We start from the raw sequence: 22,711 nt of genomic DNA on the forward strand, positions 1-22,711 counted from the left end.
GAAACAATTTGTTTACTCCACACCCTTGCCCTGCAATTTTACCCTATGCTTTTTTAGATAATGTAAGTATTTAGAAACCATGTGTGGACAGACAGGATCATGTGTGAAGACCCATGACTGCGTCAGTGGCCAGATCAGGATGGAAAGCATTAGGATTTCCATGCAATCATATTCTTAATTAATCAGTGAAGGTGAAGTAGCCAAAACACCATTCCCATGCTGCGAGGCAGGCCAGATTTACTACATTTGGTTGACCCCAATGAGTATATCACATGGAACAAAAAAACAAATATCCACCCGAACACAACAGTTTCTAATTATTATTATTAATAATAATAAAAACATCATTATTGAATGTTTCTGAATCACAAAGACAGTTGAAAAGAACAAGAAGATAAAAAAAAAGAACAGATTCTAATTAAATCTTTTTGAGACTCTTAAATGTTTCGGTTATATTTTTTGTTATATTTTTACTGTTCTAGAGAATACATCAGGTGTGGGAAACTTTTGGCCCTTCAGATGTTGCTGAACTACAACTGCCATCATCTCTGGCCATTGACCATGCTTTCTGGGGCTGATGGGTACTGTAATTCAGCAACATCTGGAGGGGCAAAGGTTCATCATAGTGATTACATCAGATTGTATCCAAAGTAGCACTAAGGGATGCTTCTCATCAATGCAAGGATTTCTGCTTGTGCAATGGCACCTTTCCCCCTCTTCTCCCCTCCATGCATCCCCAGTCTGTTCTAGGGGTTCTTCCAACCTTCTGAAGCAGATTTGGAGAGAACACAGGGTATGCACAGGGAGCAGGGGAAAGTCCCATTGTGCAAGTGGAAATTCTTGCACTGATGGGACACGCTGCTTGAATACTGCCCTCCATGTGTGCCTTGTTAAAGGTACTCTGAATCATTCCTGTTGAAGGGCAGAGGGAGATAGAGCCCTCCAATACATACAGTATCTCCCACCCCACCTTCTCTGATAGAAGATACAAGTTTTTATTCCACCTTTACATTTACTAAGATCCAGCTCTGTAGTGTGATGTTTCTATTCCTAGAGTGCCAATGCCAGCATAACACTGTAACACAATGGAATTGTTATTTTATTTATTTATTTATTATTTGATCTATATCCCACCTTCCTCCCAGCAGGAGCCCAGGGCGGCAAACTGAAATGCTAAAAACACTTTAAAACATTTAAAAGACCTGAAAATACATTAAAACAAAACCTTAAAAACATTTTTTTTAAAAAGCTTTAAAAACATCTTTAAAAAGTTAATTGCTATGCAGATGGACATTTCACTGCACCAGGAGGAAGTGTGGTTGCAGGCAAAAACAAGATTTTCTCACCCAGGATGAGTTAAAGGAACTCACGATGGACCCATGAAAGCTTTCTTCAGAAAAAAACAGATCCTCTAGCTCAAGAATAGTCAGCTTGTGATTTTCAAGCCACATCCAGCCCAGGACAATTTTATCTAGCCTTTGATGGCTTTATCAATTTTTTACCACACCCTGATTATAGTTTTACCCCAAATTCCATTGGTAGGAATATTTCTGTTTACAGTTGTCAGCAGCAGCTCCTTATTGATTGATTGATTGATTGGTTGATTGATTGATTGACTGATTGATTGTACTTATATACCGCCTCATAGCCGAAGCTCCTTGGGCGGTTTACAGTAACTGAAAACATTAAAACAAATATACAAATTTAAAAACACATCTTTTAAAAACAATTTAAAACACAATTTAAAAACTTAAAACTATTTAAAACACATGCTAAAATGCCTGGGAAAAGAGGAAACTCTTGACCTGGTGCCGAAAAGATAACAATGTTGGCGCCAGGCGCACTTTGTCAGACACATCATTCCATAATTTGGGGGCCACCACTGGGAAGGCTCTCTCCCTTGTTGCCAGCCTCCCAGCTTCCCGCAGAGTAGGCACCCGGAGGAGGGCCTTTGATGTTGAACGTAGTGTACGGGTGGGTTCGTATCGGGAGAGGCATTCCATCAGGTATTGTGGTCCCAAGCCATGTAAGGCTTTATAGGTCAAAACCAGCACCTTAAATCGAGCTCGGAAACATACAGGCAGCCATTGCAAGCGGGCCAGAATCGGTTTTATATGTTCGGACCGTCTGGTCCCTGTTACCAATCTGGCCGCTGCATTTTGCACAAGCAGCAGTTTCCAAACCATCTTCAAAGGCAGCCCCACATAGAGTGCACTGCAGTAATCTAATTTGGAGGTTACCAGAGCATGAACAACTGAAGCCAGGTTATCCCTGTCCAGATAGGGACGTAATTGGGCCACCAACTGAAGTTGGTAGAAGGCACTCCATGCCACCGAGGCTACCTGAGCCTCAAGTGACAGAGATGGTTCTAGGAAAACCCCCAAGCTATGAACCTGCTCCTTCAGGGGGAGTGCAACCCCATCCAGGACAGGTTGAACACCCACCATCTGGTCAGAAGAACCACCCACTAGCAGCATCTCAGTCTTGTCTGGATTGAGCCTCAGTTTATTAGCCCTCATCCAGTCCATTGTCGTAGCCGGGCACCGGTTCAGCACATTAACAGCCTCACCTGAAGTAGATGAAAAGGAGAAATAGAGCTGCGTGTCATCAGCATACTGATGGCAACACACTCCAAAGCTCTGGATGACCGCACCCAATGGTTTCATGTAGATGTTGAACAGCATGGGGGACAGAACTGGCCCCTGAGGAACCCCATATTGGAGAGTCCAGGGTGCTGAGCAATGTTTCCCAAGCACCGCCTTCTGGAGGCAACCTGCCAAGTAGGAGCGGAACCACCGCAATGCAGTCCATCCCACTCCCAACTCAGCTAGTCTTCCCAGAAGTATACCACGGTCGATGGTATCGAAAGCTCCTGAGAGATCAAGGAGAATCAACAGAGTCACACTCTCCCTGTCTCTATCCCGACAAAGGTCATCATACAGGGTGACCAAGGCTGTTTCCGTGCCAAAACCAGGCCTGAAACCCGACTGAAATGGATCAAGATAATTGGTCTCATCCAAGAGTGTCTGGAACTGGCTCGCAACCACTTGTTCAAGGACCCTGCCTAGGAATGGAACATTTGCTACCGGCCTATAGTTATTAAGATTTTCTGGGTCCAGGGAGGGTCTCTTCAGGAGTGGTCTCACTACTGCCTCTTTCAGGCAGCCAGGGACTACCCCCTCTCACAGAGAGGCATTAATCACTTCCCTGGCCCAGCTGACTGTTCCATCCCTGCTAGCTTTTATTAGCCAAGAAGGGCAAGGATCCAGCACAGAAGTGGTTGCATGAACCTGTCCAAGCACCTTGTCAACGTCCTCAAGCTGTACCAACTGAAACTCATCCAAGAAATCAGGACAAGGCTGTGCTCTGGATACCTTGCTTGATTCACCTGCTATAACACTGGAGTCTAAGTCCTGGCAGTTAAAGGTGTTGCCTTAACAGCTGTGAGGGGTTTGAGTTGTGTGGCAAAATTTTTCTACCAGTATCTAGAGAACAAAGTGGTCTACATTAATGCAGAAGCTGGACATCCATGTTGTAGCTCACTGATCTTGAGCGTTGGATCCCCAGATAACTCCCATCATCCCCAGACAGCATGGTCAATGGTCCGAGATGATGGGAGTTGTATTTATTTAATTAATTTATACCCCCCCACCTCCTAGAGGGAGCCCATGTAGTCCATCAACATCTGGGGACCCAAGGTTGAAGAACACTGTTCTAGCCCATGTGTGGCCAATCTCCTCTTTAGTCATCACAAATGAAAATTGGCATTTGTGGCACTTCTGGATGAACACGAGGACCCATGAGCTTGCTTCCCTGCTCCATAGACTAGACAGAGGTAAAACTATCCCTTGGTACAGGGCACAACATATGTACCATCATGTGCATTAGAGTAGTACTCTCCTATTATATGGACTTGGCTTATTTATTTATCTAGAAATGTCTATCTCACCTTTTGGCCACAAAGGCCCCTAAGGTTGCCTAAATAAATTAAAACCATCATATAACTAATGACAACTGGAGCCAAGCAAAAACATCTATAGCAATGAGGGGGGGGGATCATCTGAAGCAAAATGCCTGGCAAAACAAAATTGTAGTTACAGTTCACCTAAAGACCAAGGGGAAGTGAGCCAACTGACTTTTAGAAGAAGGGAGCTCCACAGTATAGGCACCACTACTGAGAAGGCCCTGTCCCACATCCAGTCAAGTGAAACTCTGAAAGTGATAGAAAGTGGAGCAAGGCTTCCAGTAATGAGTGCAGTGGGTAGATAGGCTCACGTGGGAGAAGATGGTCCTTCAAATAACCTGGCAAAGACACACCTGCAGAAAATGTTGACCACTATTACTCATACATCTAAAGACTCGCGCAAACTTGTCTCAGATATGGTAACCAGTATAAGTGAAATTTATTATTATTGAATGTCAGTACAAAAAATAGGAGAATAAATGGACATGGTCTTATATTGTAACTTCTACAGAACAATCCTGCTTCTTCACCTGGAGGCTATGAACTATTTGAACCCAGAGTATCCATTATCCTTATGGAGAGAGTCATGGTATGTATGATCTTCTCCATGTTCCTCTGTCCAGATTGCTCTATCCAGACATGAGTTAGAATTTCATGAGTTAGAAGCCCAATGCAGCCATTGTAGTTAGCTGTTAATTCCAACATGTACTTGTCTTTTCACACTCACCTAGGATTAATAACATTACAATTTAGTTTTCATTGTCAGCAAAGAATATCATTTTGATGACTGTCTGGCTTGGTTCCAACTGGTCATGTTTGGTTATGGTTATAGAAACACAACCATGAATTCAATTGTTTCTTAAAGAAGGTGTATTCACTGTGATTTCCAGTTCTGCTTTTGATTTATTTTTTCTGTTTTCCATATTCAGGGTTTTGCAGATTTTTTTTTGTTTTACAATAATATACAAACACTCAAAGACTTACAAGCACATTACATTAGTAGCACATTGCTCCATCAGATTAAAAATTAAACAACCACCACTGCTGCTGCTGTCAGAGGATGTGGAACACCTTTTGAATTCCACCATAATTCCACTTGATGTCATCAGCGCTGCAACAAGGTGAGTATCTGTATAGGAGACAAAACAAAAACTAATTTAGAACAAAATAAACCTTTTCTCATGAACTCAAATTTAATTCTCCATAGGCAGAATGACAGTGCAGTGCATTGCTGGTTTGGCTAATCAAAATGATAGTTGTCGCATCAATGGCTGATCTTCTGCAGTGCTAAATCAAAGAATGCAAGGCAGGAGCAGTGAAGAGCATACTCTTATTTCATACTTTTTCTCGTTCCCAATTCTTATTTCATACTTTGTTGGTTGATAAATCTATTGGATCCAACAGGAAGAGTTGGTTCACATATGTAACATTTTTTAAAAAAATGGCTTATTATTGAAATAATCTAATTACAACCACTTTGTGAGATCCACCTGAAAAATGGTGTATAAATACCTTAAATAAATACATGTGACATAACTCAGTTCCTCAGTTCTTGGAGATTATATATTCTTGGGACAAATTCAAGAACTATTTTTTTAGGTGGGCACCTAAGACGTCCTAAGTGTACACCTAAAATTGTACAGTCTGCATGTAACAAATATGTCACTTTAAATACATATATTATTATAAGTACACTTGTCAAGGAACAACAATTGTTTATTAGTTGTATGTATAACCCATCCTCCACCAACTGGCCACCTCTCTACTCCCTGGTCTCAAGAGCCTGCAACACACAGTATCTCTGTCTTATCTGGAATCAGTTTTGATTACTTTAGTGAATCATCTCCTTGCTGAGTGTGCACTCTAATTTACCTGTGATGACTGCCTGTGTGAACTGACTCCATTGAAAAGTTTTCCATTTCAGTTCTGTGAGGAGATATGAAAGTGCTCTGAGGGGTTGTGAACATTCTATACTGGATATGCATGTATGAATGAGCTTGTAGAATAGAGGAACCTGTGGTCTTCCAAATGTTGGACTCCAACTCCCATCAGCCCCAGCCAGTATCTTAGTCCCATAACTTCTGAATGGCCATAGCTTCTTCACCCCTATTGTAGAGGAAGACATACAGAAATGGGAAAATACTGATGGTAATTGAAAATAAGAGTAACAGGGAAACCTTCTCCCTCAACTCGCCTGGTGTACCCAAGAATTTAAACAGAAAACAAAAGTAGTCCAGACTGTCAGGAATCAACTAGTTATTCCTAAAGAACTCCAGACAAAGGTGTAGTGCTCCTTTTACCTCCTGTTGTTGAGATACTTTTCCAACCAACAAAACATTAATCCTGTCTCTAATGATATGTAGGATAAGATCCATCTTCAGTGCCTGTGCTCAACAGAACCCTGTTTCTCCCCCACCCCCATAGCATATATATACATGCAGCACCCCTGGGCATCCAGATAATAGAACATAACTGTAATGGTCCATCATGTTACCTGTGTGCACCCATGCACTTGTGCCAAAGGAGAAACAGGGTTCTGTTGAGCATGTGGGGATTTTTCCTAACACAAAAGATCTGTATCATATCTTTAGTCTTTATACAGTGCTATTCCTAAGTGCTGCAAACAGATTACTTCAGCAAGCATTACAAGAATCCTGGAATAGAAGCCAGTATTATTATCACCATATGACAGATGGTAGAAATAGTGGTTTGCCTAAGACCATGTAGTGAGTTCATGGGTGAAGTGAGATTTGGCTGTTTGGTTCAGTCTTGCCAGTCTTAGGCCTCTTACTGTATAGGCTTGCTTCCCCCCCCCTTCTAGTCACAAAGATTCCTTGATCCTTGTCCTCAGCAATCAGAATGCTCAACATCATTCCATGATATCACAACAGCTCATCTAATGGTTGGAGGCAAATTCTGCACCTTGTTGACAATGGCTAAAGACTGTCCTTTGTACCAAGCATAAGAGGGGATGTATATGGAAGAGTGGAATAAACAAGCTCTAGACATAAGGGTCCTTCTTTCCTGTAGTTTGCTTAGCTGAGAACATAGACTGATGTGTGTCTATTGGAAAGTGGCCTTACCTTGCTCCTTGTGATATGTTCTGCAGCTCAGAATATGTTAGTGGCTACTTTGCATACAAAAGATGAGTTTAACATTCTACTCTTTGACAAAGGAATTGGAGGGAGGCAGTTAAAAAGAACAGGGAACAGGAAGAAAGGACAAAGAACACCAACAGAGTATCCACAGATGAATTGCTTGGCCCCTACCTGTTTCAAGCATCAGCATGGCAAGGCTGAGTCTTGTCAGCTTTGTAGAGATGGCTGCATGAGTTTTAAGCTTTGTCTTTCTGTAGCTTATATAGTGAAAGGGCTCAGAACTCCCTCCTTAAAAAAAGAAGTAGGCATGCAAAAATAACGAGAGGAACAAACTCACTGGGACGGTGGGTGCACCTTCTCTGAGAAGATCTATGTGGCCTCCAAGCGGGGGACTGCCACTGCTGCCGCCATTTACAACTATGGCGGTGGGATGAGGAACAACATCCAGCCACACCCTGCTTCTGCAGGACTGGCTGGTGCTGGGGAAAGCTTACTCGTATTTTGCCATCAGAGAAGCTGATCAGAAGTTCAACTGAAGGTGTCGGACTTGCAAGCATAGAAGCAAAGAGACAGAACCAACTCACAGCTTTGTTGGGGGCAGCCTGAGATGTTTCTGCTGCTCCAGGCGCCTGCACCACCCTGTATTTTCACTGGAAGTTGTAATTGCTATTTTTTAATAATGTTATTTGTTATTTAATTTTTGTAAAGTGTATTGTTTTTCTGATGTAGTTCTATATTTGTGTTTTTCTTGTAAGCCGCCTTGAGGGCCTTTTGGCCATAAGGCGGGGTATAAATAAACTATAATAATAATAATAATAATAACAAACAAAAGCCAGAGTCACCATAACGAATTGCTCCCCCAAATATGGAAATGAGGTCCTGAGTGTGGCAACAAAAGAACCACATGCTGTAAATGAACAAGGCACAAATAAGCCTATATGGAAGGTAGCAAAAGCCTCTAAATACAGTCTTCTGCCTTCACAGTAGAACTGAATAGAAACCTAATTAAGCTCTAATCTACTGTCTAGACAGATCTTTGCCTATCCAGTCAGTCACACATGCAACAGTCCATTACGAAGTTTGCAACACCTTGGGAATTGTTTGTTGCCCTTCATCTGGTCTCTTCTTCTCCTGCCTCTTGCTGAGATCACCACTTTGGTTTTGAGGTGTGTTCCCCTCCATCACCTCCACCAAGACGAAGCCTACGTAGAGCACAGAGTGACTCATCCACAATAGTTAAGTAGCTCCTAAATAGTTCCACAATAGTTAAGTAGCTCTGGTTAGCCCCTGTGGGGAATAATAAGGAATGAGATCTAGAAAGGCAGTTATTACATTCTTCTGCGTTTGTAGCAGCGAGGAATTGTGATGGCAGACCAAGAACCAATTAGGGAATATGTGAAGGGTAGGATATTAGGCTGTTGCCCAACAACTAGGAAAATGTATAAGAGAAGAAATGCCCTCTAGGGGCAGGAGGACAGAGTGAATGAAAGATAGAGGAAAGTAAGAGAGAACAATGTCTCCTGTTGTGTGAACCATGAGGTCATCCAGCCAGGTCTGTATTCAAGTACTATTGGCTGGTCATCATCTGATCACATTTTGCTGGAATTGCTTTAGCTTTTAAAAATGTACCCCCTAGGCAACAGACAGATTTTGTCCAGCACTTGAACGTGATGTATGATGGAGGTATTGTTGTGCAGCCCCACTATCATCTCTGCCAACACATTTGAAGGGTTTTATAGTGCTTGAAAACCTGCAAAACCTGTTTGACCAAAGGTGTGGCAAGAAAAGAGAGTGTGAAACCTTGCTGTGGTTGCCTCCATCAAATGAAGTGAGGTGGGCAACTACCAGGGAGAGGGCCTTCTCAGTAGTAGCATCCCAGTTATGGAAAAGCCTTCACAGGGAGGGTTGCCTGGTGTCATTTCTGTGGTCTTTTCAGTGCTAGGTGAAGATTGTTGTTTACCCAGGCCTTTTAAATAACTTTCTTAACCTGGGCCTCTGTTTTTTAAAACAGTTTTTCACTTTGGTGGTGCAGTAAGTTTTGCTGATGTATTTATATAGTTTCCCTGCTTTTTAAGGATTTTATGTTTAACTTTACATGCAATTACCTTTCAGTTACTTATTTTAAGGTACCCAGGGAACTTTGTGTTATAGGGTTGCAAACAAGTGTCATAAATAAACAAATAAACAATCACAAGTGTGAAACAATGAAAAATACTGCCTCTTAGGATGCCATGCCAATCCCTTACCACTTCTGGAATGTTCGTTTGGACAACAAGCTGCCTACACAAAGTATCATGAAGATATTTGGAGTTAATGTGAAAGTTATAGGCAACAATGGTGTTTGTAGAAAGTCATGCCTAACAAAGTATTTCAGTGGCTGTGTATCTGGATAGCCAGTTTCCAGAAGGTGGTTGAAATGTTAAAAGTGGCCATGTGAGACCTCCAAGTTGTCAAAAGCTGTAAAATGTATATGTCAACAGCTATGAACTGATATAGACCTGCAAGGTCAGCTATATCTTGCTAAAAAAAAAATGACTGATGTCAAGACTGGTTAAGGTTAAGCTCTGAGACAAGACTCTCTTCTTTTAAGTTAGCCATGTCAAACATTTGTCATTAATATGTCTGGCAACCTGATCCTATGGATCAGCTTTTGCAGCAATGAATTGTGCCACTGAAGTGGGAGCATGATCCTATTCAAGATGGGGTGAATCGTGGGTGGGCAGTAGAATTGCAGGTCAGATCCTAGCAAAGGTGAAGGGACAGCGGTTTTGCCTTTGTTCTGATGTTAAAACCATAGTGACAAATGATATGAAGTGAACTATTATAGCTGGAACATAGCAGCCCTTTAAACTGAGCTGTTGAACTATTTATTGTGTACACCCATGGACTAAATCACAAATATGTTTATTCTGGAGCTGATATGAAATGACTATATTGAGCCACACAGTAGATTGTGTGTAGCCTAATCTAATTGGCTTTGTAGCATTGGGAAAAATTGCTGTTCCTCTGCTCTTGTGTATGTGCATGTGCACACGTGTTCACGCTGCCTCTCACAACATCAAAAGTGGCCAGCCAGATGACTTCAGGAAGTCCACAATCAGGGCCCCTGTGCACTTGCCTCCCTTCCTCCAGCAAGAGTTATTCAGAGGCACATCGCCTCTAGACATAACAGATTCCATCTAACTTTCTTGGCTGATAGTTCCTGATAGATCTAAATGGACTGCCTTCAAGTCGATTCCGACTTATGGAGACCCTATGAATAGAGTTTTCATGGTAAGCAGTATTCAGAGGTGGTTTACCATTGCCTTCCTCTGAGGCTGAGAGGCAGTGACTGGCCCAAGGTCACCCAGTTTGCTTCATGGCTATGTGGGGATTCGAACCATGGTCTCCTAGGTCATAGTCCAACACTCTAACCACTATGCCACACTGGCTCTCAGATAGATAGATCTATCCTCCATAAATAGATCTGTCCTAAGCCAGTGGTCATCACCACATCTTGTGGTGGTGAATTTCATATGTTACTTGTGTGTTTTTGTGACAAAATACATTCTTTTGACAGTCCTTGCTACTGCCAATTAATTTCATTGGGTGACACTGAGTTCTAGTAAAATAAGAGAGAGGGCCATTGTCTCCATCTATAGCTTTTCCCTTCTGTGGTGTGGTGCTCTCAATAGCAACTCCCTATGGCAATGCAAGCAGATGGGCTCTGGCAAATTCTAGAAATAACTGCAGATAGAACAATCATGGATGGACTAATTGTAATAGCCCCAGTGGGCCTGCAGATTCTGGTAAGGAGCTGTTGAGACCTCTCCTCCTAGCCATGCGATGTCATCAGGAATAGAGTCATGGGACCATGTGTCCTCTGGACCCACAGTGTAGCTAGAGTTTGTTGAGGCAAAATTTGACATTAGGTCAAACTGGCTAAGACCCCATTTAAACAATTAGCAATTGCATGACTTATACATTGAAGGTGCAAGGCTCCTGAAGCGGATCAGGATCCTGGAGCAATGGGTAGCAGAGTTTTAACCCTTAGTCTCCTGCTGTAGTCCTGACCTGGATCACCCCTCCCCCATGTTTTCCCCCTATTTGCACTGGGGAAAAACTCCAGTGCCAACAGCAGGCTCAGTTGTCTAATTTGGTCCTTAGTGTTATGGACTTTTCCACTTGGTTGCCAATGGTTAAGAGAGTGTTATATTCATAATATTATTAACAATCATTGATGATAACACATTTAGATTGCAGCCCTATAGCCATGTACCTGGGAGTATGCCCCCATTGAGTAGAGTTATCAGGTCTCCAGATTTCACCCATAGACTCCAGATTTTTGGAGTGCACTCTGGGTCTCTGGATGAGTAACCTCAATCTCCAGACTTTCTGCTTTCATTTTTTTTAAAATTAAGTTTCTAGGTGGTCTGGCTCATGAGATATACACCAAACTGTTAGCTGTTCTTGCAACCCTGTAATGGGAAAAACCACCAGGTGGAATTCCTCCCCGCTGCACAACTTTTAAAGATACAAACGACCTCTTGGAGGGCAACCAAGAGGTCTTTTGTATCTTTAAAAGTTGGGGGGGAGGGAGAATTCCACCTGGCGGTTTTTCCCATTACAGGGTTGCAAGAACACCTGAACTTGGCTGACTTTCTTTTCTCCTAAAGATACAGGATCAGTCTCAGGGATTGAACCTGGCAACCCTATTTCCAAATCGTGTGAAGTATTAGTTCCCCTCTATTCAGCACTGGCTAGGCCTCATCTTGAATACTGTGTCCAGTTCTGGTCTCCACACCTCAAGAAGGATGCAGACAAACTGGAACAGTTTCAGAGGAGGGCAACAAGGATGTTCAGGGGACTGGAAACAAAGCCCTATGAGGAGAGACGGAAAGAATCGGGCATGTTTAGCCTGGAGAAGAGAAGACTGAGATATGATAGGACTTTTCAAGTACATGAAAGGTTGCCACACAGAGGAGGGCCAGGATCTCTTCTCAATCATCCCAGAGTCCAGGACACGGAATAATGGGCTCAAGTTGCAGGAAGCCAGATTTTAACTGAACATCAGGAAAAACTTCCTAACTGTTAGAGCCATACGACAATGGAACCAATTACCTAAGAGGTAGTGGGCTCTCTGACACTGGAGGCATTCAAGAGGCAGCTGGACAGCCATCTGTCGGGAATGCTTTGAATTGGATTCCTGCATTGAGCAGGGGGTTGGACTTGATGGCCTTGTAGGCCCCTTCCAACTCTACTATTCTATGATTCTTAAGACTTCTATCTTAATTTCCAATCACAGAAATGTTTTTGTTTGAACTGTATGCTCCAAGCAACTGTGGTGCTTAATGTGTCATGCTTAATGACATCACTAGGACCCGCCCCTGTGACATCACTAGGGCCCACTCCCAGGACATCACTACGGCCCGCTTCTGAAATCTCAGGGTTTGTGGTGCTTCTGGCCTGGCAACCCTACCATTGAGTGCAATAGTACGTGCTCCCAAGCAGACATCTATAAGAATTATCAGTAAGGATGCAATCCTATGTATAGTTATTTGGAAGTAAGCTACACTGAATATGGATTTACTTGTTTAGGATTGTTTGGCATGGGTACAATCCACTTGCAAATTTTCCTGTACACACCCACTAAAATGATTGGGAGCTGTACGACTGAACTCAGTAGATGACTTTGGAAACACATATTCTGAGCGTGAAGGAATTTATTATTTGAGGTGCGGCCCCTAATATTTTGCTTCACAGGCTTTGGAGCATTTGTTTATATGCACGAGTCTAGTTTGAAATACAAAGCAAATAATTAATGGGGAAAGCCCTTTAATTATGTGTTGGAGAACTGAAAATTTGGTATACAGAAGCTTTTGGTATACGTTTGATGACTGAGAACAGATATGTTAAAACATGTTGTAATCATATTTTTAAGAAAGCAAAATGCCTTGGAAACTAGAAAGGTAATCTGTTCTTTGTGTAGTTTTGTGTTCGGTTGTTTTTAATTCCCTCAAGAATGAGTCTTATTCATAATTACAGTTCATCCAGAATTATTCACTTTTGTGGAAAAAGCCAAATGTTTAATCCTTTTTTTTTTTTTTTTTTCAATAATTTTTATTCAGATTTTCATAAAACATACAAGACAAAATCATAAAACATTCAAAGACAAAAAACAAAATCAAAAATAGTTAAACAAAAAGAAAAAAAGAAAGAAAAAAAAAACAAAAATAAAAAATAAAGAGTAAAATATTGACTTCCCATTTGTCAAAGATCAAATCAGTTATAAGTCTATAATATATAACAATCCTGTCTCTTAAGTCATATTATAAAATCACTTTCCTCCAGTAGTTATCTTACTTAATCATCAAATCTCATAAACATTACTTTATTCTTTCCACAAAAAGTCAAAGAGAGGTTTCAATTCTTTAAGAAATATATCTATCAATTTTTTTTTCCAGATAAGCATATCGATTAATCCATCTCATTACTAATTATGATAATCTTATTGTCATAACCATAGTCAAAATAAACATTTCAATTAATCCATCACATCAGAATCTGTTAGGTTCAATAATTTCAGTAGCCATTGTTCTATTATCTCTATTAGTTCCATTTTCCATCTTCCATCTTCAGTAGTCTTGTTAAGTCCAGTAATTTCAATATCCAATCTTCCATTATCAGTATTCCATAATAATCTTGCTGTCAAAGCCATAGTCATATAGTAAGAGTCTGATGGGGATTACCTCTATCCCAAATATTTTCTTGCCATCCATTCTGAATAGGTTGCTGAAATACTGCTGTAAAATCATATCTCTGTTCTTTTTTTCAAAATACACTGGGTCATCTCTTAAAAGTTTTTCCATTGTCACATGGCTGCAGTTAATTCCATAGATTTTCTCTATATTGGGCTCCATCACATCATTCCAGTCCAGAAGATTATCCATGCCATTGATAACTTTATCTCTAGAATCTTCATTCATTTCTTCAGAGATAACATTGAGTTCCAAACAATAGATTTTATTTCTAAAGTCCATAGACTCCAAATCTTGTTCCTGTTCCACGTTGGTTCCAATCTCCGGGATCTCCTCTCTCACAGGGACCCCTGTTCCAATCTCCGGGATCTCCTCTCTCACAGGGACCCCTTCCAGGGTCACCTCTCTCACAGGGACCCTTATATCTTTAATCTCCTGCTTCATTTTACTCAATTCAATTTTCATTATCTCAATCTCATCCATTATTTTCTGAAACATAGTTATTTCCAGATTTTCAGCCACTTTCTTAATTGCCATTTTAAAAGAAAAATATAGGAAAACCACTTCTTATTTCAGCAACAATTGGGTTAATACTCCAAACTTGGTGACATCACAGTATAAACAGAGCAGACAGCCTTATCTCTCCAATAGTTAAGTAAACAAAATGCAGTTCCCAGGATCGAAACAATTAATGGCAATCGTCAAGAAACAGATTCGTCAAAATAAAATAGACCAAAAAGAGAGTAGTCTCAAAACAGTATAATATTTTTCAAAATAAAAATCTGGAATAGAAATCCCTCTTCTGTGTATATCTTTAGAATGCAAATCCAGGACAGCTTTTTGCAACAAAAACAGAGATAAGCTATTAATTAGTGCGTAGCAGAGAGAAGTTATGGCTCCCCAGTGAGATGTCAAAAACTGATCAATCTGGCAAATCTCTTTTAAACAGCAACAATTTAAGTCAAGTAAAAGAAAAATATAGAAAGAAGGGTGCTTGCCTGTTAGTGCGTTCTCTCTTAGAAGATAAGGTGAACGTTCGCTTTATCAGATAGAGCTTGCTGTTAAAAATCCGTCCCACCTTCGTCGGCTGGACCTCGTCCCATAAATTAATGAGATCTGGTCGTCCCAACAAAAATAGGCTTTGAGGTTAATCTCTTCGTTTCTCCCTACCCGGGAGAAGTTTAATCAGTCAAAAAAAAAAGAAAAAACTGACTGATATATCTGAATAAGCTTCTTTTGAGGCAGGAGCCCGTCTCAAAAGCAGGCACAGGCTAAGTCACCCTTCCCGGAAGTCCCAAATGTTTAATCCTAAAAGAAGAAAATGGCAGACTAGGCCTTAGCTACCTGTCTACCTTCTGCCTGCTCAAAGTGCACTGCATTATGATCCTGCTCAGAGTAATTTGATTTTTCATTTCCTATGCACAATTCAAGCTGCACATTTTTGCCCATATTTAAGGGCAGCTTAATACTTAAAGGTAGTACCAGCCTTGGATAATTTGGTGCCTGAAGCAGAAAATCCCTGCTGGTTTGTGAGCCTACCAGTGACCCAGGACATTCTTGCAGATGATCGCATGGAGCCTTCTGACTGTCTGAATCAGGTATAATGCCAACTATAAATCTTCTTGAAAACTCTTAGCCAGGTGTTGCACTCATAGAGAAAGCCAAAATAAACCATTTTGCCTCAGTTGAATGAAATATATAAGCTCTCCCTGGATTTATTTATAGCAAAGTTAGACCAGTTTAAAGGTTTAACATTTACACCTATAGAATAGACTTATGCTAATACTTCATATAATCCTGTAAGTGGTTGAAAAGCCAACAAATGGACATTGTGGGTGTGGCCATTATGAATGTCAGGGTACCAAAGGTCCCTCAGAACAAAGAAGAGTCCTGCTGGATCAGGCCATATGCCTATCTAGTCGAGCATTCTGTTCTCACAGTGGCCAACCAGATGCCTGTGGGAAGCCTGCAAGCAGGAAATGAGGGCAACAGCAATCTCCTCACTTGTGATTCCCAGCAACTAGTATTCATAGGCACATTACCTTTGACAGTGGGGGAAGGACATAACCATCATGGCTATTAGCCAACTTAGAGCTTGGAAAAGTTACTTTTTTGAACTACAATTCCCATCAGCCCAATCCAGTGGCCATGTTGGCTGGGGCTGATGGGAGTTGTAGTTCAAAAAAGTAACTTTTCCAAGCTCTGGAGCAATTTGTTTATTTGGGATTCTCCAAGGGTTTTGTTTTAGTTTTTGTCCCTCATAGGCAGAGGCATATGCACTAACTGTCTCGATTTCCTAAGAGAAATCCTGTTATATGTTCCTGATAAATCACTGTCCCTGTGTTTACCTTTTGGGAATGCGTTTTACAATTGTTGTTGGCAAGAATTCCTAAAGTTGTCACTCATTCTTCAGAGTTCTGCTTTCTCCTCAGGATCTCTAGAAGCTACATCCCCCTGCCCCCCCTGTATACTATGGATTGGAAAAGTTACTTTTTTGAACTACAACTCCCATCAATCCAATCCAGTTGTAGTTCAAAAAAGTAACTTTTCCAAGGTCTGCTATGGATATAGTTGTCTCTACTATGATTGCATATAACTTGTGTGCGCACATGAACAGTAAAGCTGTGCAAGACACAGCCAAGTATTCCACACACTGCAGTTGCCAAGGTATATTTTGAACTGTTTTTCATATATTTAGGTTAAATTACTGTTCTTCTCAGTTGTGGGGCTTTGGAACTCCTTATCCCTGCCAATTCATTGTCTTGCTGCATTTGGGTGTCAGGTCAAGTCATTTTTAAAATTTTCTTTATATTTTAATGGTACTTGATGTTATTGCTTTTTTACTGCTGGTTGGGGACTAAGGCTGCAATCCTATGCTCACTTACCTGGGAGTAAGGCCCACTGTACTCAGTGGGGCGTACCTCTGAATATGCTTGCATAGGACTGTGCTGTGAGACTGTTTTAATATTTTACTGTGTTATTTATTTCATGTTTTGTGATGGTAACATATGCATTGTTTTAAAATGTTGTTAGGCACCTTGAGAGTCTTGGACAGTTGCATTCCCTCTGCTGATGGAAGGCTTTCTGATCCAGTGGAAACTTCCATCAAAAGAACATGGATCAAGACCATGTTTGGTGATAATCCCTCCTCCTTTCAACCCATCACACCACCTCGCACATGGTTGCAAAGGGTTCCCCAACCCTCCAAAGCAGATTGGGTAAGTGTTGGAGCTTGCAGGGGGAGGTGGAATTGCTGAAGATTACTTCAGTCACTCTTTCTGCTGTTGAACGTCTGCATTGGATCAAAGAGCCTTCTGTCAGTGGAGGGACACCAATTGGATATGATCCAATAAAAATATTTAAATAAAACAAAATAAAATAATAGTATACCTTTAACTCAGTGGGGCTTACTTCTGAGTAGACATGTATAAGATTGCACTATTTAGTCCTTGATAGACCTCAGAACCATCCTAGAAAGACTGATGCAGAATTCCATCTATTTTTGCTTCTATTTGATGGGTATTTATGGATTTGTGAAAATTATTGTTTGTTCTTTAGTCATGTGAAAAAATTCTCCTGCAGTTAAATATCAGAGTCACATAAAGAACCTTGACTTGCCCTACCCAGGCTCTTCTCTCATAAGAAAAGCTGTCCTTTTATCACTTATTATTCTGATTAGCGAAAGTTGCAAATGCTTAAACTGAGTCTCAGGGGTTGAAGAAATCTAAGCATTGATTTAGCTTGCTATCCCTTGAGGGGAGGAAATTGTCTGTAGGCCTAGCAAAGAAACAGAGGATGCAGAAATGCTCTGCTTTCAATTTGTTCATGATCTTGCTTAGAGGGGGCATTCCATTTTCTGAATCTGGAACACACACCCATGACAAAAGAAACTGCCAATAATACAAAAAAAAAATCCTATCAACATTTTAAAATGCTAGCCAGTTAGTACTGAACCAAACTACTTACAGCGAGATGTAATTCTGACTTTAATTTACTGAATCTTGAGTGCAATTGAGTACAATTGCTTATATGTTTTCATTAATGTAACTGAAAATATTTAACTAATCTGAAATGGTGAAATGGTGTAACAAAAAATTAGTTTTAAAAATCAACAGCAACAAAGCAAGAAATAGGAGCAGAAAGTATTAAGGAACCCCAATCATCTTCCAAATTAATCCAGCTAGCTCTCCAGATGAATTGATTTCTCTTCTGTTATTTACTCCAATTTTGATCTTTCCCATTGATTTACCTCAATGATCATTGAGCAGAATAAACAGTTTTAAGAAATTTAGCTCTATAAGGTGTGTGGTCTTCATGCAAAAAGGGAAATGAATCTTTGAAATAAATCTTTGTTACTTATTATTTTAAGATGTTAACAACCCCTTATTGTTATTAAGCCAATCCCTGGGCCTGGAAGAGGGAAGTAGAGTATATCAATTCATGTCAAATCAGTCCCTGGAAAATGAGTCATGAATTGAAAAAGGATGCAGTATTAATGTTATTCAGCATATTTTGAAGAAGAGTCAAGAATGGCACTCTAAGGGTGCTTTCACACTGCACTTTATTCCGTTATTCTGACGATTTATTTACTGTTAATTTGCGCATAAAATTTGAGCTTCCACACAACATAACGGGTAGCTCTGGTGGAACGTAGTGGAAGTTTTGCGCTAAATTCCGCAATAAATGATACCGGGAAAATTCCGATAGCAGGCTGGGAACCTGGAAGACTGCGGGAGTTTTGCGCTACTGCCGCTGCTCACGTGACAGCCATCCCAGCATGCAGTGCGTTCCCGCCCTTACCAACTGCCACCGTGGCACCTCCTAGCCGATCTCAGCTGCTCCTGGAGAGCAGCCTCTGCTGCTGCTGCTTAACCAGAGCCTCTGCTGCTGTGCCGGCCCGCCTCTCAGCTGATCGCGATCGTGCCTCCTTCAAACCCCCCCACGCACCGAAAGAACAGGCCTCAAACCGGTAGGTGAAGACCTGTGTGAAAGACTGTTGCGCAAAATGCCAGTATCACAGGTACTGCAGTGTGAAAGGGATTTTTGAAATACGGGACAAAGCACTACCTTATTTTTCCATTAAAATAGCGCTGTTAGCCCCATGTATGAAAGCACCCTAAGTGAGTATTTGCCTGAATTAGTATAAGAATTTGTCCACCTTGTAATGTTTGGTTGTATTTTGAATCAAGTGCCCTTTTCAACAGAAGTTCTCCCCCAGCACAGAATAGTAAATGAGGCTCTCTACATGTGCAGTCAGCACTTTGTACACCAGGTGCTTTTTAGGTACACCTATGTGCAGACATTCTTTCATGTTAATGCTTTACTCTCCACGAAACATTTGTTGATTGTTGTGGAAGTGTGTGAACCTTTAAAATTGTGTACCAGAGGCAGAGTGAGGTGTTCACCTCAGATGGTGAATGCTACAAGGCAGGGGAGAGACATTTTCCCCACCGTTCCCCCTGAGTCCCCTAAGGTATCTTGCTGCCCTGACTCAGGTACACTGCAGGACACTCTGCCTTGTGTTGAAGTAAGAATACACAGCTAGTCTGGTCAGATACTGCATATAGAATGGGCTGGGTGCAGGGACAACTTCTTGTCCTTTTACTGAGGTAGCAGAAGGTTTTGGGCCTGGACAAGCATGTGATACCAAACCCAACTGAATCCAATTATTTAGATTGTACGCCTTTTGGGGACAGGGCTTTTTTATTATTTTATTTTATGTACAGCGCCATGTGCATCTGATGGCACTGTATAAATAAATAAATGATGATCAGGGCCAGTTCTAAAGGGTGGCCAGGTGGGGCACTGGCCCGAGGGCCCCTGGAGCTACAGGAGGCCCTCCGCTGTCCTTCCGCGATCCGCTGAAACATCCACGGACCGCCATCCCCCTGCTATCCCCCTGCTTTACCTACCTTTCCGTTGTTTTTTGCGGCACACAGATTTGCCATCAATCAAGATGGTGACCGAGGTTTCCTTAAGGGGCAGAAGCCTCTGCCGCCATCTTGGTTGATGGCATGCATGCTTGCTACACGCGCGCATTGCTGCCATCAACCAAGATGGCGGCAGAGGCTTCAGCCCCTTCGAGAAACCTCAGCCTCCATCTTGATTGATGGCAAACCTATGTGCACTGCAAATAACAACAGAAATGTAGGTGAAGCATGGGGAAAGTGGGGGGATGGCGGGCGGCATGGAAGCTCCTGTCTTGCGGTCCGTGGATGCTTCCGCGGATTGCAGAAGGGGAGCGGAGGGGCCCAGGGCAGGCTGGTACCCAAGGGCTCTGGCATGCCTGGGGCCGGCCCTGATGATGATGATGATAATAAGGAGCAGTGTGATGTACATACAGGTAAAACTATCAGCACACGTGTACCACAAATTTTATTATTGCACTTTATATTTTATATTGTAGTCAATATTTTATATTGTTTTATATTTGTTCTTCATTGTAAACTGCTTTGAGTATTTTTGTGATAGAAAAGCAGGGTATAAATATTTTTTTTTTGTAGAGGAACAGCGTCTGGACAAAGGAGAACTAAAAGACCAAACAATGCATGCTGAAAAGGCTCATGGACACTACTCTTAATCAAGCTGAAGGGAGCTTGCGGACCACTGGTTACACAGTCATAAAGGTGAGGGTGTCTGAAGTTATTTCAGCTCTTAGATCTGTCCTATGGTCTTTAGCCTTAGTTTCCATGTCCCCATACGTTTATACTCTATTTCACCATCACCATCCACTTTCTATGTTGTGAGAGTTTCTCCCTCCTTTCCCCACGTTACTATTTCACAGCAGTTTAAACTTTTTCCTGGACGATGCCATCTCAGGCAAAGCTGAGTATTGCATGTTTGCATTTCCCCCAACAAATCAAATAAACTCCTCATGCATGCAGAAAAAGATCATATAAGGAAAAAGGGCATGGCTTAACCTTCATCACTGATATGCTTTTATGTACAGGGAGATTTGTTTTTAAGATGGAGGAGGAGAATTCAGTTTCCCACTTGATGAAGTCCTAGAAAGAGCTTTACCACCTGTTTCTGTTTTTCCTTTTGTTTCTCTGTCTACATCTTGTCCCCCCCACTCCCCACATTTTGCAACCAGAACAATGCATGCACACTAAATATATGTTTAAATTGCAAATGTTATTCAGAGGCAGATTTTAGATTTAAAATACTAATCTGAGATTTATTTATTTTTAGTGGTTTTGTAGACCACAAAGTGTAATTATTTTAGTCTAACAAAAGGGCAAAAAATGACAATAAGAATATGCTTATAAACATGTGTTCTATTCAGTGTGCAGGACAGAGCTTGGAAAAGTTACTTTTTTGAACTACAGCTCCCATCAGCCTAATCCAGTGGCCATGTTGCCTAGGGCTGATGGGAGTTGTAGTTCAAAAAAGTAACTTTTCCAAGCTCTGGTGCAGGAGCTACTAAAATTTGGTGGCTAAGGCCAAATTTTTACTGAGATCTGGGCTGTACCAATTCAGAATGTAGGTGGGGGGGGTTACATTATGGAATGTTCCTACATACCCTCCACCTTTTCATGCACCTGCATATAGACATCTGGTAGTTTAGGGAGAATTTTAGCCTCTATTTTTCTGTGTGAAGGGTTTTTTTTAAAAAAAAGAGGAGAAATGTTCGATCACATGAGCCCTGCCTACAGCCTGAAGCCCAAACACAGGCTCACTGCTAGGGTGTGGAATAAATTTGATTCAGTACCCATTTATAACCAAATCTATCAAATTTACACTTATCTGAACTTTGCAATGCAGTTCTCTAACCAATGTTTACAAATATGCATCTATTAAGGGAAAATGTGCTTAAATAACATATAAATATGAACATAATATACAAAATTGCATTAGAAGAAATTCCTTGCAAGATTGTGTACATTAGTAAAAATTACTTACAAAAATGTGTTTGTCAGGAGAAATTTGCACTAAAATGCTGAAATTTTATTATTATTTTTAAAAATGCAAATTGCTGCAGACATGTGGAGAACTGAATCTAAGATTGGAAAATGAGAACCTGAGAGAACTGAAATTAACAGCTCCTTCCATCCCTACTCAACATCTCAGTGAAACTGAGTGAGACAGGAGATTGAATCAGCATTGGCTCCAACTTTGAGGGTGCCTTTGGCAAAGTGCCCTCTGGTGAACACCCTCCTTTGTCATTGGGCCCAGTGGACTTACCTTGCAGCAGTGGTAGCAACAGGAGGGCAGCAGCAGTGCCAGCCATCTATTTTCTACAATGCCCTGGACTCTTGGAATCGATGAATGTATCCATTTTGATTTCCCTCCATTTCTCATTTCTCCAGTCTAAAGTTCAGTTCTCCACGTTTCCACATCGGTTTACTTTTTTTAAAAAGTCCTTATGAAAATTTGCCAGCATTTTAGTGCATATTTCTCTTAATATACACATTTTTCTATGCAATTTTGCCAGATGAACATATTGCAATTGCCTCTAATACGACTCTGTTCTAACAACAACAACAATATGCTGCCCTGGGGTCCTACTGGGAGAAAGGGAAGGATATAAATCAAATAAACAAATAAATAATTTTTTTCATTGCTTTTTACTCGGAGACACACATAAATATATTATAACATAAAAACAACAACAACCCCCATAACTGCCAGAGGAAGCTTTGGCAGAACACTAATAGCAAACAGTATCATCTCAGTCTATCAAAGGCCTGAAAAAAAAGATAAGTCTTATGTATATTGGCACCAAAAAGATGCCAATAAAGGCGCCAGGCTGACCTCACTGGGGAGCGCATTCCACAGATGAGGAGCCACAACTGAAAATGCTTTCCCCCTCTCTCTACAGGTCTCAGAGGGGAGGCTGGAGAAGGGCCTCAGAAAAAGTTCTGTCAGAACCTCTGGTATGTTCATACCAGGAGACGTGTTCCAGAAGATAC

Source organism: Rhineura floridana, chromosome 1 (assembly GCF_030035675.1).
Source record: "Rhineura floridana isolate rRhiFlo1 chromosome 1, rRhiFlo1.hap2, whole genome shotgun sequence".
NCBI classification, from domain to species: Eukaryota; Metazoa; Chordata; class Lepidosauria; order Squamata; family Rhineuridae; genus Rhineura; species Rhineura floridana.